This window comes from Dermacentor variabilis, chromosome 1 (genome assembly GCF_050947875.1).
Source record: "Dermacentor variabilis isolate Ectoservices chromosome 1, ASM5094787v1, whole genome shotgun sequence".
NCBI classification, from domain to species: Eukaryota; Metazoa; Arthropoda; class Arachnida; order Ixodida; family Ixodidae; genus Dermacentor; species Dermacentor variabilis.
Window position 1 is genome coordinate 58636130 of NC_134568.1, and position 18163 is coordinate 58654292.

Genomic DNA, 18163 nt, shown 5'->3' on the forward strand with positions numbered 1-18163 from the left:
ACTCCTGCAGTGTGTGTCAAGCTACCCTTAGTGCGTGGCGCAGGACTCTTGCAAATAGAGTAAAATAACTTATCCATGTAAGTCGTCAGACTCTCAGATGGCAGCGTCGAGCCACTTTTCAGAATGTGTCACCAACTTTTGCTGTAAGTACACACGACTACGGCTAGTTCTCAAGATAACTACTGTGAAAAGACAACATATGATAAGAAAGAATGCATAGGAAACTTTCCAAAAAGAACATGGCAGGTTAGCAACAAAAAGTTAATATTTCGTCACCCTTTTTTATTGTCTTCTGGAAAATTCAAATGTATCAGTCAGCACAGAATCACCATGAAAGTAAGACAGTTCTCATTACTATTAAACTGGACTCAATAGCCAACCAAGCAAAAGTCTTAAATAAACATCCAATATGTAGCCTGCAGCTGCATATGCATGACACTGCAATGCCACTCAGAACCATAATGAGATCCCAAAATAGTATGTAACTCATGTAGAAATTCAATTCACCACCGCATAAATCCTCTTATAATATGTCAAAAGATTTATAAGTTAGACCTATTTCACTGTTCTCCGAGACGTGTTTTTATTTAGCACTTATGATTTAACATCCTAAGCAAGTAAGCTACACATAACAAATAAAAAAGCCTGCACTTATGTACAAAGGAGACCCAGATAATGAAGTGCAATAAAAACAATATTCCAACTTAGATTAGATAATCTATCTGTTATACTATGCTTGCTGAAAAGAACTGGTTGGCAATTGATAATCCAATTTAACAGTAAAAACAGCTGCCTTACCTTATGGTACTCTTGTTGGCACTTTTCCCACAAAACTTGTGCATGTTAGCGTCAGTGGAAAATTGATCTGAAAAATACCACATTAAAGAGTTGTGCATCAATTTTATTCTGTCATACAATATGCACCAGTGTATAAAAACTTCATAACTGACAATATTACAAAAATAAATACAGCAACATTTATATTAATCGTTTATTTATGCTGACAAACATACTTTTTCAAGACGAAGTATAATAGGCGACACAGACAATTTCACAGATTGCAATAACCACTAATACAAAACTTGCCATAATGCAAACATGCTGACAAAATACATAGCACAGGTAGCTGTATTTTGTTATGGCAAAGACAGCACATGAATATTGAGGACAAGTGAGGAAGCAGAACACGTAAACTATACCCAGCTGCATGCACGCAGCTGTAACAATACACATGGTGCACCAAGATCCAAAAGAAAAAAAGAGGAAGATGTGAGGAAGGCTTCTTTTACTCATCACAAGCTATCCTGTAAGAGCATATTATGCACTGGCTGTAATCTACCCTCAGCACATACATGAATAAGTTACATTAGGTGCCACATTTACAAATCACTTATACAATGTTCTTGTGATTGTCCTCATTCTGATATTTAACTTGGAAAGCATGACTGAGTTACATAAGGCCTCCCTACGGCTTGGCACATATACAGAAAGAAGTGTTTCTATAAACACTGGAGGTCACGGAAGGATGACTGACACATACCTTTTGTCTCATGAGTGGATGTAGGAGCGTAGACCTGTACGACCTTCAATTTGTACCTCTTATTAGGTTTCACAACAAGACCTGCCACCCTCTCATTAATGCTATAGAGTATCCTGTATATTACCAGCTATATCAGGGTGTCTGCCAAGTTGACATTTCCAAATTCTTTTGTCTTTGTCGTTATGATTATCTACCACAGTAGTCTTTTGCAGAGTGAAATACGTCCAGATAATACACTGTGGGCAACCAAGTGTGAATACCTGTTCTTGATTTCTACCTTTCTATGGTGTCCCGCTAAGGTAACATTGGCGCGAAAAATTGTCTTCCCAATGTATGCGTTCCCACAAAACAAAACAGGAGCAGATAAGCCACATTAATGGTGCTTGAAATAAAACATCTGTGCTTAACTTACCACTGCTGCTCCAATCTGGCGTGATTTTCTGCTTTGTTGTGTACTCTAGCACAGGTGCTACGCAGTTCACTTGGTGCCCAAAGCAACTCTCACACCATAGCAGGATGTCAATTCTTTTTTTCAAATTGTAAGCGAAAATCTGGTTATGGGGGACAATTGCAAACTTACAGTTTTGCTTTGTATCTTCATTATGTTGTTGACCTTTATCTTTAGCCACTTCGCTACTTTTCTGCACGTGCAGACAGGCCATTGTACCAACGCTAGGTTTCGAAAACACCAGGGCTGGGTAGAAAGCAAGAGAAGACATTTATAATTTGGGTTCCCACTGTGCATTGCGTGGATATGTTTCAATGAACGATAAAACTACTTGGTAGATAAACATGTGAAAGAGAATTAAGCTCGAAGCCTACCATATCAGTAACTGGGAATTTTATGTGTAATTGAACTTTCGTGATTCCCAGTGATGAAGAAACAGATTTGACAATATGTGCCAAGGCAACCACGTCACTCATGCTCACAAAGGAAACAAAACAAAAACAAGCAAGATTACAAGAACTTCGAACTTGCAACCTATACTGAGACACCTCACATGACTGATTTATGTATTTACTGAGCATAAATTACATCTGGCGCATAATCTGCTTGTACAAGGTGACGAACAATGAGTTACTGTTGCTTTCTCTCTGGGGCGTTTGGCTCTTCTGAACACATGCACATTGTATGGCACAGCTGCGTGGATGTAGCTGGGCACAGCTGTTAGTCAGCATCAATATGTTTTTATGGTCCTGCGCTATTATCGTTGTAATTTATAACTATTAATTTTACCTACTGGGTCGATCAGCTGTATTTTAAAGAAAACATACTGACAGATTTCCCTGTTTATTGCTAACAAAGAGATAAGTACATCATTTCAGATTTCAAGAAACAGCTGTGGAACAGAACAAATGCTGAAGAAAATCTACAATGACCAGTACCTTTATTATTAAATGCCATGTACTAGCTCTTTCTGCAATGAATACCACTATTACCAAAAATTGTAGCCTGAAAAAATAATTTGAAAACATTTACAAAAGTGACAGAGATTAGAACTGCACGATAATTGCAAATGTCTTCTTAAGCAAGATCACAATAATTGATGTTTCATTAATTTAAGGAAAATTCTGACATCCCATTATTGAAGCTAGTCAGTGCTGAAGGTATTCTGAAGGTATTGTTAGTTTGTAGGAGTCCTCTTTCTGGCAGCTCTGAAATATTAGCCACCATACTTGGTGGAATATGCTTTGCTCTTTCTGTAAGCCTTGTGGGAAAGCCTTCTGTAAGCCTTGTGGGACAATTCTGTATGGAAAAGAAATCTATTTGATCATTACTTTTTGGGTATGTGTATCTCAGAACTGGTGCTAGTCTGAGTTATTACAAAGTAGACGTTATTGAGTACTGTAATTCTAATGCCTGCAACTGCTATAAATTTCTGCTAGTGAAAATTGTCGCACTGCCATGAAGCAGTTATGTTCAATAATTAGCGGCAGTCACCGCTCAAACACTATGCACAAAACACAAAATAAATACATGGAGTCAAAATGTAAATGTCAAAGTTATAGTCGATTCTACATTTCACAGAACTGTCTTTTTTTCTGTTAGTGTGGCGATACCGATTGCACATTCACAAACATTTTAGGATTGCACTTCTGGCAAATGCAGGAAAATGCAGAGCGTTTAACAGAATCTCCTGGGAAGACAGCCCAGAGTCACTTCGACAAGAGGACTTGCCTTAGACTTTGCGTCCCTATGTTGTACTTCTTTTTCTTTATGGGGTTTTACGTGCCAAAACCACTTTCTGATTATGAGGCATGCCGTAGTGAAGGATTCCGAAAATTTCGACCATCTGGGGTTCTTTAACGTGCACCTAAATCTAAGCACACGGGTGTTTTCGCATTTTGCCCCCATCGAAATGCGGCCACCTTGGTCGGGATTCGCTATGTTGTAGGTCACTGTAGCAAGGGGAACATTTTCCTGATTGAATACTACTCAAAATATTTTTATTATTTGTACTAGAGGTTTGAAAAGAGAGCCAATTGTACAGTTCTTCATGCAGATTTCATATATGCCATTAGCTTTTGCTTAGCTGCTTCTTGAGTTATGTCTTAGACAAGGGCAAAATACATAGCGATATTTGCCGGTACTTTCTTGTGTATTAAATTTTCACGAAAAGCAGTGTGCTGTAGCTAACTCAGCTCTTTGTAGACTGCAAACTGCCGATATCTATTCAAACAGCATGTAACGTTACTAGAAGTATCCAAGATTAGTAGGAAGGCAGGCCTGCCTACTAATCTTGCATACTTCTCATGGATTGTGACAAAAAATTACTGCAAATACTGAATTATTGTGCAAAAATTATTGAATTTTTTCTCACAATAGCATGAGAATAACCTTGTGCACTTATAATTGTCCTATACAATTGAAATTAGGCATACATACTCTTCAAGATATGCAGAATTCTGATATCTAATTAAAATTGCTCTAAAAATTATTTAAGGTGGCCTAATATTTTTTGCAAAGTTCCAGTAATTGCACAAGCTGTTTGGATAGGCATCAACACTTTGTGGTATCACCATCATCAGCCTGTTTACGCCCACTGCAAGGCAAAGGCCTCCCCCATACTTCTCCAACTACCCCGGTCATGTACTAATTGTGGCCACGTTGTCTCTGCAAACTTCTTAATCTCATCCGCGCACCAAACTTTCTGCCACCCACTGGTACGCTTCCCTTCCCTTGGAATCCAGTCCGTAGCCCTTAATGACCATCGGTTATCTTCCCTCCTCATTACTTGTCCTGCCCATGCCCCATTTCTTTTTCTTGATTTCAACTAAGATGTCATTAACTCGCGTTTGTTCCCTCACCCAATCTGCTCTTTTCTTATCCCTTAACGTTACACCCATCATTCTTTTTTCCATAGGTCGTTGCGTCGTCAATTTAAGCAGAACCCTTTTCGTAAGCCTCCAGGTTTCTGCACCGTACTCGAGTACTGGTAAGACACAGCTGTCATATACTTTTCTCTTGAGGGATAGTGGCAACCTGCTGTTCATGATTTGAGAATGCCTGCCAAACGCACCCCAGCCCATTCTTATTCTTCTGATTATTTCAGTCTCATGATCCGGATCCGTGGTCACTACCTGCCCTAAGTAGATGTATTCCCTTACCACTTCCAGTGCCTCGCTACCTATAGTAAACTGCTGTTCTCTTTTGAGACTGTTAAACATTACTTTAATTTTTCTGCAGATTAATTTTTAGACCTACCCTTCTGCTTTGCCTCTCCAGGTCAGTGAGCATGCATTGCAATTGGTCCGCAGAGTTACTAAGCAAGGCAATATCATCAGCGAATCTCAAGTTACTAAGGTATTCTCCATTAACTATTATCTCCAATTCTTCCCACTCCAGGTCTCTGAATACCTCCTGTAAACACGCTGTGAATAGCATTGGAGAGATCGTATCTCCCTGCCTGACGCCTTTCTTTATTGGGATTTTGTTGCTTTCTTTATGGTGGACTATGCTGGCCGTGGAGCCGCTATAGATATCTTTCAGTATTTTTACATACTGCTTGTCTACACCCTGATTCCGTAATGCCTCCATGAGTGCTGAGGTTTCGACCGAATCAAACTCAAGCTTTTTCGTAATCAATGAAAGCTAAATATAAGGGTTGGTTATATTCCGCACATTTCTCTATCACCTGATTGATAGTGTCAATATGGTCTATTGTTGAGTAGCCTTTACGGAATCCTGCCTGGTCTTTTGGTTGAAAGAAGTTTAAGGTGTTCCTGATTCTATTTGCGATTACCTTAGAAAATACTTTGTAAGCAACGTACAGTAAGCTGATCGGTCTATAATTTTTAAAGTCTTTGGCGTTCCTTTTCTTATGAATTAAGATTATGTTGGCGTTCTTCCAAGATTCCGGTACGCTCGAAGTCATGAGGCATTGCGTATACAGAGTGGCCAGTTTTTCTAGAACAATCTGCCCACCACGTCTCAACAAATCTGCTGTTAGCTGTTCTTCCCCAGCTGCCTTCCCCCTTTGCATAGCTCCCAAGGCGTTCTTTACTTCCGGCGTTACTTGTGGGATTTCAAATTCCTCTAGACTATTCTCACTCACATTATCGTCGTGGGTGCTACTGGTACTGTATAAATCTCTATAGAACTCCTCAGGCACTTGAACTATCTCATCCATATTAGTAATGATATGGCCGGCTTTGTCTCTTAATGCACACATCTGATTCTTGCCAATTCCTAGTTTCTTCACTGCTTTTAGGCTTCCTCCATTCCTGAGAGCATGTTCTATTCAATCCATATTAAACCTCATTATTTCAGCTGTCTTATGCTTGTTGATTAGCTTCGAAAGTTCTGCCAGTTCTATTCTAGCTGTAGGGTTAGAGGCTTTCATACATTGGCGTTTCTTGATCAGATCTTTCGTCTCCTGCGATAGCTTACTGGTATCCTGTCTAACGGAGTTACCACCGACTCCTATTGCATACTCCTTAATGATGCCCATAAGATCGTGGTTCACTGCTTCAACACTAAGTGCTCTTCCTGAGTTAATGCCGAATACCTGTTCTGTAGCTTGATTCGGAATTCCTCTAGTTTCCCTCTTATAGCTAACTCATTGATTGGTTTCTTATGTACCAGTTTCTTCCGTTCCCTCCTCAAGTCTAGGCTAATTCGAGTTCTTACCATCCTATGGTCACTGCAGTGCACCTTGCTGAGCACGTCTACATCTTGTATGATGCCAGGATTAGTGCAGAGTATAAAGTCTATTTCATTTCTAGTCTCGCCATTCGGGCTCCTCTATGTCCACTTTTGGCTACCCCACTTGCGGAAGAACGTATTCATTATCCGCATATTATTCTGTTCTGCAAACTCTACCAATAACTCTCCCCTGCTTTTCCTAGAGCCTATGCCATATTCCACCACTGACTTGTCTCCAGCCTGCTTTTAGTCTACCCTGGTATTGAAGTCGCCCATCAGTATAGTGTATTTTGTTTTGACTTTACCCATCACCGATTCCACGTCTTCATAGAAGCTTTCGACTTCCTGGTCATCATGAGTGGATGTAGGAGCGTAGACCTGTACGACCTTCAATTTGTACCTCTTATTAGGTTTCACAACAAGACCTGCCACCCTCTCATTAATGCTATAGAGTATCCTGTATATTACCAGCTATATCAGGGTGTCTGCCAGGTTGACATTTCCAAATTCCCTGAGTTTTCCAGGTTTCCCCTGAGCACCTTTGCAAAATTCCCTGAATGAGCCAGAACTTTTGTTTTATGTGAAGACAGGCTGACACCACGTTGCCCGATGCTGTCACTCTCTAGTAAGCATGCTGAAACAAAAAAAAAATGACTTAATCCAGTTTGAATAGTAAGGAGTAATATCTATTTTATTTAAAAAGAAAACAGAAGGAAAGTGTTAGGAAAATGCACAGCGAAAGAAACGGTAAAACCCATTCCAAATTGAGTCGAACATTTTCAAATACGAATGAAAAGGAGATGCATACATAAGTAAATATTTCTTAATATGAGCTATTTCTATCAACTGACAGCAAGCTCATCTGTATGAGGCCTGAACTTTGTCACAACTAAGCTTCTCTCTCAGCAGCTGGGAAGTCAACCTCAACTGTTCTGACATACTCTCAGCCCGTACACAACATCTCAGTGTTGGGTTTCACTGCTTAAAACAGTTTATTTTGGTTTGGATGAGGGGCACCTGTATCTCAGCGTCTGCCAACACTTACATTTTTTTAGCTCAAGCTCCTTCAAAAAGGCGGCGGCACGCTTCCTCTCCCGTTAATTCCTCAGTGTGTCGGTCCTTTCTGTTCTCATCCTCCTTCTACCACGCTTACACCACATGGACCATTTGAAGCATCCTCTTGGTCAGTTGTACAGTCAACGTCCGATTTTTCGGATTTCCTAGGGGCCGCATAAACATACGAATATCGGGCAGTCCAAAAATAGTGAATGCCTGTCTTTACCTGCCCTTAAGGGCTAAAATTGCCACAGGCACGCCCGAAAAAGCTCTTAAGGCCTGCCAGTACACTTACTAGGCATATCGGTGCTCGTACTGTGACAGGAGATGGGGGTGCACGTGTGTAATACATACTGTGTCCCGTGACAATTGCCCCTTCCCACGCTTATTATGCTTCACCGCCTAACACTACTGTACTGAGGCGAAGCTAACTTTCGGAGACTGGCATTACGCAACGCGCTGTGCTCTGCGAGCTTCAAAGCCAATCGCGAGGATTACAAAGGCGGAGTTGGTGCCATTGGTGATAGCGGCGAATTCTTTCAATGAAAAACACGGCACCGGACGGCAAGAAGCTTGATAGCGAACATAGAAGCAGCTAGGCCTAACGTTGCCGCGGTGGTGGTTACGGCTGCCAGCGGATCTGCGTGCGAGAGTGCCGGTTCGAGGCGGCGAGATAATCAAAATAGCGGCGGTGGCGGCTTTGATTAATGCCATTTCAGACCCGCAGTCAGGGCAATATACATTGACTATATGGAGTACGTGGTGGTGCCGCAAAGGTGTGCAAATTATCGGGCATGTCCGAAAAATCGGGCGTCTAGAAAATCGGTCGTTAACTACTCTGGCAATACATCGTGCCGATGACACGGCGTCAGTGACGATTCGTTGCGATTCCCCTGTTACTGGAGCCAGCATTAATACGGCTTTCGTTCCCTTTCAAGAATGTTACAGCTAATTTTCCCTGATAGAAGCACAAATTCCCTGAGTTTTCCCTGAGTTCTTCCAGACTGTTCAAATTCCATGAGAATTCCCTGTTTTCCCGGTTGGTAGACACCCTGTATATTCTTATTAATCAGGAATCCGACTCCTAGTTCTCGTCTTTCCGCTAAGCCCCAGTAGCACACCCGCTTTTTAGCACTGTATATGCTTCTTTTGTCCTCCTAACCTCTCTGAGCCCTATTATATCCCATTTACTACCCTCTAACTCCTCCAATAACACTGCTAGACTCGCCTCACTAGATAACGTTCTAACGTTAAACGTTGCCAGGTTCAGATTCCAATGGCAGCCTGTCCCAGCTGAGCCAGGGATTCTTAGCACCCTCTGCTGCGTCACAGGTCTGACCGCTGCCGTGGTCAGTTGCTTCGCGGCTGCTGGGGACTGAGGGCCGGGGTTTGATTGTAGTATTCACATAGGAGGTTGTGGCCCAGTACTGCACCTGGGTGGCCACTCCTGCTCTGGTGAGAGAGTATACAACTAGCTAAATAAGATACAGCATGAAACTATTTGTGAAAATTTTATACACAAGAAAGTGCCCACAAAAATATTTTGCCACTATGTAGGACATAACTAAAAAACACCAGCTACACAAAAATTAATGACAATTCAAATCTACATACAACTCCCAATGAATGGCAGTATATTCAAATCTCTAGTACAAATAATTAAATAATGTTGTTTCGAGGAGCATTTCCCCGTAATAAGTGGGTGACAGTGTTTCTACCAAAGGGTTAGAAAATGACTTCAGGCATACCATAGGGAGTTTTACAAATAGCACACGCACGCATCTGCCTAGAAAGCCCCATGGCCTGCTTGCATTCCTTAGTAATTTTTTGCATTCTGTTGTATGTCACCGTTTGCATCCCTTAACACTGAGTGCGCAAAATCAAAAACAGCCTATTAATACACTGAATTTTTAGCCTGTAAAGGGGTTGTATGCCAATGAGGGCAGCCAACTCTAGTGTGAGAATAAACAAATATTTGTTCTTGCATTAATGAAACCAGTCAAAATATATCCTCACAAATTCAGAAATGAATGCACAAAGAACCTTGCTGATTGTCACATTTGTGTCCCGAACAAGATCTTTTGATGTTTACAATTCCCAGTTTAAGGGGGGACACCCCACGTAAATTTTCTTTTTTATTTGTGGCCACAATTTGATAAAACTTCCATCACATATGTATTTTGACATGCTGATTTCAAATATGCAATTGGTTTTCCCATGCAACAAGTACTTTTCAAAATATAAGCAATTCATGTTTTTTTGTATGGACTAATTTGGAGGCAAGTTCTCTCTACAATGCTGGCTGTTAAGGAAGGAGACTGGCACATCAAAATGATGTTGAATGATCAGAGTTTGCAGTGCTACAAGAATGAATGCTCTAAACTGATTTATGCCGAAGTTACAGCATATCAAACTTTTGTAAGCAGAAGGCATTAGTGAAACCCTGGAGAAATGATTACTTTTTTAAAATTTCTGCAATGATATTTCATATTTTAGGCCTACTTCACTCCCAATTTGTCCACCTTTCTGACGAAAAAAGAATTATTGCAATAAGATGAGTAGAACCAGAGATATCGTCACTTCAAAACTACACTAACATCGAAAATGTCGCTTTGAGAAAACGAGAAAAAACATTTCAGGACATGTTCGTGGTGATTACGGCAAATGCTTGAATACTAAATTGATCAAGGATGATACAGGGGTCCAACCAGGCAAGAATGAATGTTTTTCACAAATTTTGCCCAAAATTGGAGCATGTCAAAATTTTCAAAGTAAAAGCTAATGCAGCTGCCAGGAAAAATTATTTTTAGAAATTTTCTGTAATAATATTTATTCATATTTTATGCCTACTTCACTTATCAATTCACTACCTTTCTGGCAAAAAAATAATTACTGCTGTAGGATAAGCACAACTGAATATATTGTTGCTCCAAGACTATGACACCATCAGAAATGCTGCTTTGAGAAAACGGGCCAAAATATTTCCGTTTATTCACAGATTCCCCCCCCACCCGTGATATATCTCAAAAGGAACCAGGGGAATAGTCAGGATGCATGCTGTCATGGTGCTTTTTTTATACTGCCTTAGCAAGGCCAAGTGATGCTGCCCTTTTTTGGGTAGAACTTGTACTCCACCGCAAGTTGCTTTCTTTTGCCCTGCTGGACCCAGTGGGTGTTATATTCATGTCCAGCTCTGCTAGCACTGCTGCAGCTGTATACTCATTGCCGGCATTAAAACGCAGCACAGCTTCAGCAACAGCTGCCTGTACCACAAGAAGAAACCAGTGCTGCTCTTTTGCTAGCAAGCTCCAGATTACAGAGTGCAGAGACTGATACGAATTCTGAGTCCTTCCCCTCAGGCACCTCTGCAGCAGGCTCTTTACTGACAAGCGCTGGTACACTGGCAAAAGAGCTGCAGCCACATCACTAGGCAAATTGTATTTGTGCCTAGGCTCTGGCTCCCCTTTGGCCTTTGCTGCATTGTGGGGCCACCAAGACTGCTTACCAGCCAAGCACAGGGCATGGCTTAGGCAACTGTCAGTGGAAGTCGCATGATAAAAAGTTGCCATCACTGCGCGGCTCATGGCTTGCGCATCACCAACATGTGATTTTAGGGCTCGCCCATAGTAGACAGCCAACCTGTCGACCAGCTCAGCTGTCAATCTCCCCTTGCCACTGAGGCTTCGTTTGCCTTCACCCTTGTGTTTCTGTAATAAGTTGCGGAGTGCGGTGCCCATGCGTTTCCTCACATGGTTAATGCAATCCTCCTTTTCTACTTCAATGTATCCATAAACTTTCACTTCTTTAATTGCATTGTATGTGCGGCTGTCACCGTCACACAACATGGTGGTACAGTGAAAGCTCGTTAATTCGACTTCCGTTAATTCGGAAAATCCGATAATTCGGCCTTCGCGCCTGGTCCCTACAATTATATATAGGAGTCTATGGGACGAAACTCTCGTTAATTCGGACGGATTCCAGCCCACCTCGGATAATTCGGACGATTTCGGGCAGCCACCGAGGCTCAAAAACGAAAATACGGCAAACACGGCACAAAAGTGATACCCAAACCAACGCCTCGTTGCCCAAACGCAGCATCGTCATTGACATCAAGTGGCTGAAACTTCGCCAATCCAATCCAATTGGCTCGACTTGTGGCTGGATGGGTGCTTTTTCTTGTTTTTGCATGTGTCGCGCGGCCATTTTGTCGCTTTGTTGCTGTTGGTGCGCTACATCCCTGCACACTGTTTTGCCGAGGACCGCTGGATTTAGCGGAGCTTAGTTATTGAACTTCATTGCTGCTTTTCTGTTGTGCGCCCGTGTCACTGCATTCTCCGCCTATGGCAACGCCGGCGAAGCGGCCGAAATACGAGGCGAAGGACTTGGCTACCAAGGTGGAAATCTTGCGGGCCCTGAAGGACGGACTCTCTCGACAAGAAGCCATGAAGAAGTACGACGTGAAAAGAAGTACCTTGAGCACGTATGTGAAAAATGAAGAACAGATTTTTCAGGCGTTCGAAAGCGAGAAGTTTCGAGCGTCACGAAAGCGTCTGCGAACAGCAGCTCATCCAGAGTTGGAAGAGGCTTTGCTTCGGCGGGTGGTCGACTCGCGTAATGCGAATCTGCCATTGAGTGGACCCCTCATCATGGCGCAAGCCGAGAGGTTTGCACCGATGATGCATATCGATGCATTCAAGGCATCGGAAGGGTGGTGCGCGCGCTTCAGAGAGCGACATGGCCTCGCTTTTAAGACTGTGTGCGGCGAAAGAGGCGCTGTCAACGAAGACGTTGCCAACAACTGGAAGAACGCTCAGCTGCTCGAGCACATCGCCGCCTACGATCCAAATGACATATTTAATGCTGATGAAACACCACTTTTCTTTAAGGCTTTGCCAGACAAAACTGTGACCATGAAAGGAGATCCGTGCATCGGTGGCAAAAGATCCAAGGAACGCGTCACCATTCTTTTAGCCGCCAACATGACAGGAACAGAGCGCTTGTCGCTTGTCGTCAGTGGAAAGGCACAAAAGCCACGGTGCTTTAAGAACATGCCTGCTCTTCCGGTGGAATACTGAGCGAATAAAAAGGCCTGGATGACGTCGGAAATTTTTCGTGGCTGGATGCAGAAGTTAGACCGACAGTTTTCCGCAAAGAACCGCAAAGTGTTAATGGTGCTGGACAATTGTAGTGCACATAACAGTGTCACCGGACTGGACAACATAGAAGTTGTTTTCTTGCCGCCGAACACAACATCGGCCCTCCAACCGATGGACCAAGGCATAATTCAGTATGTCAAGACGAAATACCGCAGGCGCGTGCTGGAACGGATGCTCCTGTGCCATGAAGTCGGCAAGCAGTACGACGTGAATCTTTTGAGCGCGGTCAACATTCTTGCCTACGTTTGGCACAACACGCCCGCGCACGTCGTCGCCAACTGTTTTAGACACAGTGGCTTCGTTGCGCGTGAGCCTGGCGATGATGCAGTGGCCGAAGTGTTGCTAGATGACAATGGAGATGACTGCGAGGATTTTGGAGGAGTTCTGCCGGATGCGGTGACACTCGCTGATTATGTCGGCATTGATGACGGCGTTGTTACAGCCGGCTCACTTACCGAAGAAGAAATTGTCAGGGACGTGCTGCACGGAGAAGATTCTGAGGAGGAAGAGGAGCCGCGAGAGGAGCAGCCTCGGCCCCCTCGCACTGTGAAGGAAGCCGCGGAGGCCCTCGCTGTGTTGGAAGAATTTTGTTGGGACTCTCCAGACTGCATGCGAGCTTCTAAGCACCTGGAAGGACTTCGTAAAATAGTATCCGCGCGGGTTTCTGCTCGAAAGCAAACGAGCATCCTCGATTACTTTGCGCAATAAAGGTTTGTTGATGAAAGTCGTGCATTTTTTTTTTGTCCGCTCGATAATTCGGACATTCGGTTAATTCGGACATAATTTACGGTCCCTAGAAGTCCGAATTAACGAGCTTTTACTGTATAACGAAGGTTATGTCGCTGAAGCGACCTCTCAAACAAGATTTTGCCTGCATCGACTTCCATTTGGCCAGACTTGCAGCTTGTGTTTTTTTGGCACTGGTGGCTCAACTTCCAAAGGTCATAGCCCTCACTGTCTGGCTTAGGGCCATTCTCGCAGCCCAAACAAAAGTTAGAGATCACATGGTAATTGAGCACATATCCAGTGAAGAGTTCAACAAGTTCCAACACCAATATTTGAGGAATGTCCCCTTGTCAACAAAGTTCCGTCGTAGCACACGGCAATGTTCTTTTTGTGTCCAAAACTAATGTCCTCATACAGTTCAGTGACTTCTTTCGCACACCGAGTCATAACGGTCGCGGCAGCTCGGGTGGCAGCAGGCTCTAGCGTCTTCTTTAGGTGCCGCTGAAACGTTTTATTGTGGAGCCCCTTGCGTGAAAGTCCCATCGACGCGAAGATGTCATTCATGGCTGTTTGGCCATTTCCACTGCTGATCATTGCACGTGTGGCTAACATGTTAATCTCAAACGGATTACATGTATTTTCCCCATCAACTCTGCGCGAGTTTCATTGCGACGCAACTTCACTACAATTCTCGCACAGCACGACCAGTTTCTTGGCGAGGCCGTAGTCACGGTCGCCCGTGACTAGTTTCGCACATCCTCCGCATACCTTGCACTGCAAGGCAGCAAGTAGCACATTGACAAGGTTAAGGTCAACAATCGCGTATAAAGCTGCCATGCTCACGGCTGAAGCCGATTACGCGTCGCTTGCATCAGTGAAAACAGCAGTCTTTCGCGCTGTTGCCAGTGTCGACTCGAGTTTATCAAGTGTGACTTGATCCCGGGCACTCGCTTGAACTATTTCGCTGCTCGTGACAGTTCTAGCGTCAACTCTCACACTGCCGGAGTAGGTACGAAGCATGCCGTCGTTCTGCAGTACGCTATCACCTGCATAGCCGCAAGCCGCAACTATCACACGGCCGGAGTCGGCGCGAAGGATGCCGTCGGTCTGCAGATCGCTATCACCAGCATCGCTGCGAATCGCTTGCTGACCTGTTGTAGAGTCGCGCGATACACCACCGTTGTCGGATGCACCAGCACCGCGAGTCACTTGCTCATCGGTTCCAGGGCTGCGCGATGTTGGACCGCTATCACCTCAATCAACGTTGTCGGGTGCCTCAGCCACGAAAGTCGCTTGCTCATCCGTTGCAGTGTCCCGCGATGTCCTGCCCTTAGCAAGTTTCTTATTTTTTGCTCGCTTTCGGCCGAACTGATACAGTGTGGAACTTTTTCGGTCCTCCAGGCATGTTTGTCGTGGCGCGGTCGTAACCAAAGACAAAATGGCGCCTCTACCAGACAAATTTTCCTATCCAGTGCCCTAAGCCAATAACATGGCGCCATCGTAGCCACGTGATCCTAACTGGCCAATGACGACTTTCTATGCATGCTTCTTTTTTCTCGTTTTATTTGTGAAGGCGGCGAGCGCAGGGTTGCTTATTGAGTGATAAAAAGAAGCCAAACGCGCGAGCTTTTCAACGATACCAAAATGGCCGCGGTTGAGCGAGCCGTCCATGAGTTATAGGCAGCCGAAATAAGCACAATTTGTCGACAATTTAAAGGGCTGTGGGTGTGCCAGCGAATCTTTGAATCGCTGTTACGCCATCAATACGAGGTATTTTTAAATAAAAAGTTGCAGGCAGGTGTGGGATGGTTGTACGAACACGAAAATGACATTTCTGAAAACTCGATTTTCGGGCAAACTTTCGGCTCCTAAGAGCCGTGTCTCCCCTTAATTCATTTTCCTCTAGTGAATGGGCTCTGACCTAGAATACTCAGTGTAGGAGACTAACCCGGATCTGGAAGCCAATATTTAAATCGGAAATAAAGACATTCATCCCCAGACCACATGGCACTATGTCATCAGAAGCATGCATCCATGGACATAAAGTGCGTAAAATTATTATTACATGATCTGTATTGTTACTCTTGCACTAACAAATTCTGAAAATTAGGAAATACATCTGCTATTTAAAGCACTGCTGCAAACCTGTGTGTCTGAGAAATGCAATACCCAAAAGGTGTAATACAACCAATGTGTGCATGAAACCTACGATGCCTTTGACATTCGTCAATGTGGCAAATAAGCAGAGAAATGCCAAGGGCATCATAGCTTTCAAGTTTCAAACCTTCTATGCGAGTACCACTGGTATCTTTGCAGTGAAAGGAAGTCACATTATTACCAGACTTATGAGGGGAACCCATGCTTCTCTAGTTTAATATTTTCTTTCTGGTGCTCATATATTCTTGGGTTTTTCAAAAATAACGGGTGCTTGAAATAAGTACTCTATATTGCTCTTAAATTTATCCTGCACCAGAGCCCGTGTTATGTTACATTTCCTTGAACACATTGCAGTGCTGTAGATTATCAAAGGAAGGATGCCGTAAGTTTGCATTTTAGCTTTCTGTACAAGAATTAAGAACCTATCAATTATATCCACAAGTACAAAAGAACTACGGGAATCGGGACATAAAGACAGGTATACATTATATTAGCAGGAGTTGATGGTGAGAATTATAAGAGAAAAGAACTATTAAAAACTAGGTACTAAATGCACATATGAATTATAATAACAGAAGTAGTATTTGCAAAGAATCTGAAGAGACAAATAGAATGTCTGTTCAAATCACTCCACCCCAACATTCATCCATGGTTCGATAAGTGATCACAGCTGGTGATGCTGTTTGAATAGATGGAAGCTGAGGTACAGCTGTGAAATAGATGGAACATGTAGAGGGGTCGCCAAGCGTTGCGTGCTGGTTGCACAGCAGGTTGCCTTGATCTCCGGACTCACTCGACACTGTTGCGTTGAGCCTGGTTATACGTCGTTCGCAAGAGGCCTGGCCCGCGTGTGTGGCATGGCTTGGGTAAAATTTTGAGGCAACCTGAAAAACACAGAACCATATATATAAGTACCAAAATATTCTGCACCATAGGGCAAATCTGAAGTTTACCATCTGCACATTGCAGATAATGAAAACAGACACAAGTCACCAGACTCAAGGTGTATAAATGTGCAAAAGTGTAATTGAATGTGAAGAGCTGCTTATAGAACGGAATCCTCCATTTTGTCTTTTGTGGATAAATAATAGTATCTTATATAAAGTCAAGTGTACATGGCCCTCCCTATTTGTGTAAGTAGGCTATCCCATGCCAGCTGTCCTAACCTGGCACACGACCACTTGGACTTTGTTTTTGAAGAAATGGAGGCCCTTCAATATAGACAAATCTTATTTTATGCAATACTTAAGGCAAAAAATTGTTTTACTGGCGTAAACACTGTCAAATTTTGTGTAAAGCCTCACACTATGCATTATAAATGGCATAGCCAAAAAATTAGTTCCTTCATTAAGAGGGCCAAATTTTTAAGGACAATGAAGAAAGGCCTTACACCAAAAACTGAACTGCTTATTAGCCACTGCTCAGTTTATTATGGCTCATTAAAAATGGACAAGATGGCTTATACTGTTTATTTTCACAGAACTGGCCTAAAGCAAAAGCTGCAAATTTATGTAATCCACATGTTTAGGACTTGTGCTGTGTGCAAGAACTGGTTTCAGAAAGACACATTATGCAGCAGTGCACAGTGATGAGGATGAACTTGGAAAAGAAGTCAGTTTTGGTGTATGTTTATCGGCCTACTTACCACTGAGGCAGCCCTAGTAAATTTATGCCAAATACCATGTATGAGAGTACATTGTATTGTTTTCAAATTCGTAAAGCTTTATGAAAGTAGTTTTTGTGTTAAGCCAGAAAAAAAATTCTACAAGTGGTCTCTTGTAGTTTCAAAATTTGCATCACGTTTCGTCTAATACACAGCCTCTTGGCGGCTAAGAGAAAATGCATGGACTTGAGCATCTCTGCAAAGATAGCAGGGAGTCTAAACTGCTTCGAAGTTAATTCTTTCCTTGCCGAGTGGCTACAAGACACCTCACTCAAAAAGACGCCGCTTAATTACAGGTATTTACCTGAATCTTTCTGTCGGCTGTCAGTCTGCTTGGCATCATCACTAAGGCTGTCAACTCCCTAGTGGACGTAGTCGGGACATGGTGGTGGCAGGATGCAGTGGCAGAAGCCGCCAAAGGCTCCCAACTCCCTAGTGGACGTAGTCAGGACAAGGTGGTGGTAGGACGCAGGGGTAGGAGCCGCCAGAGTGTACCAATACAAATAAAGGCAAACAGTTAGGTCCTACAACAAAACTAGTACCCCAACAAAAAAAGAAACGGTACTTATGTCTATGAAAATCCAAGCAATGAAAAAAAGGGGGTGCAACCGACTTGTGCATGAAAGCTCAGTTGAAACCTGAGCTCATACCGTCAAGCGATCTGCTAGTCAACTGCAAGCCTGCCACCTTAAAATGTAATTGTATATTTTTTTATATGC

General features: G+C 43.1%; 1 long non-coding RNA gene across 2 annotated transcripts; it reads right to left on the reverse strand.

The window, feature by feature from the left end:
• Nucleotides 1-274: 274 nt before the first annotated feature.
• LOC142578284 (uncharacterized) lies at nt 275-17934 on the reverse strand. 2 transcript variants are annotated; one of them, XR_012827210.1, is made up of 3 exons: nt 17749-17934; nt 16575-16665; nt 275-865 (listed from the first exon to the last, which is right to left on the reverse strand). It is a non-coding gene; the product is annotated as an uncharacterized LOC142578284 (long non-coding RNA). The 2 variants fall into 2 exon arrangements; XR_012827209.1 differs by lacking the exon at nt 275-865 and having other exon boundaries at nt 886-16665.
• Between the last annotated feature and the right edge of the window lie 229 nt (nt 17935-18163).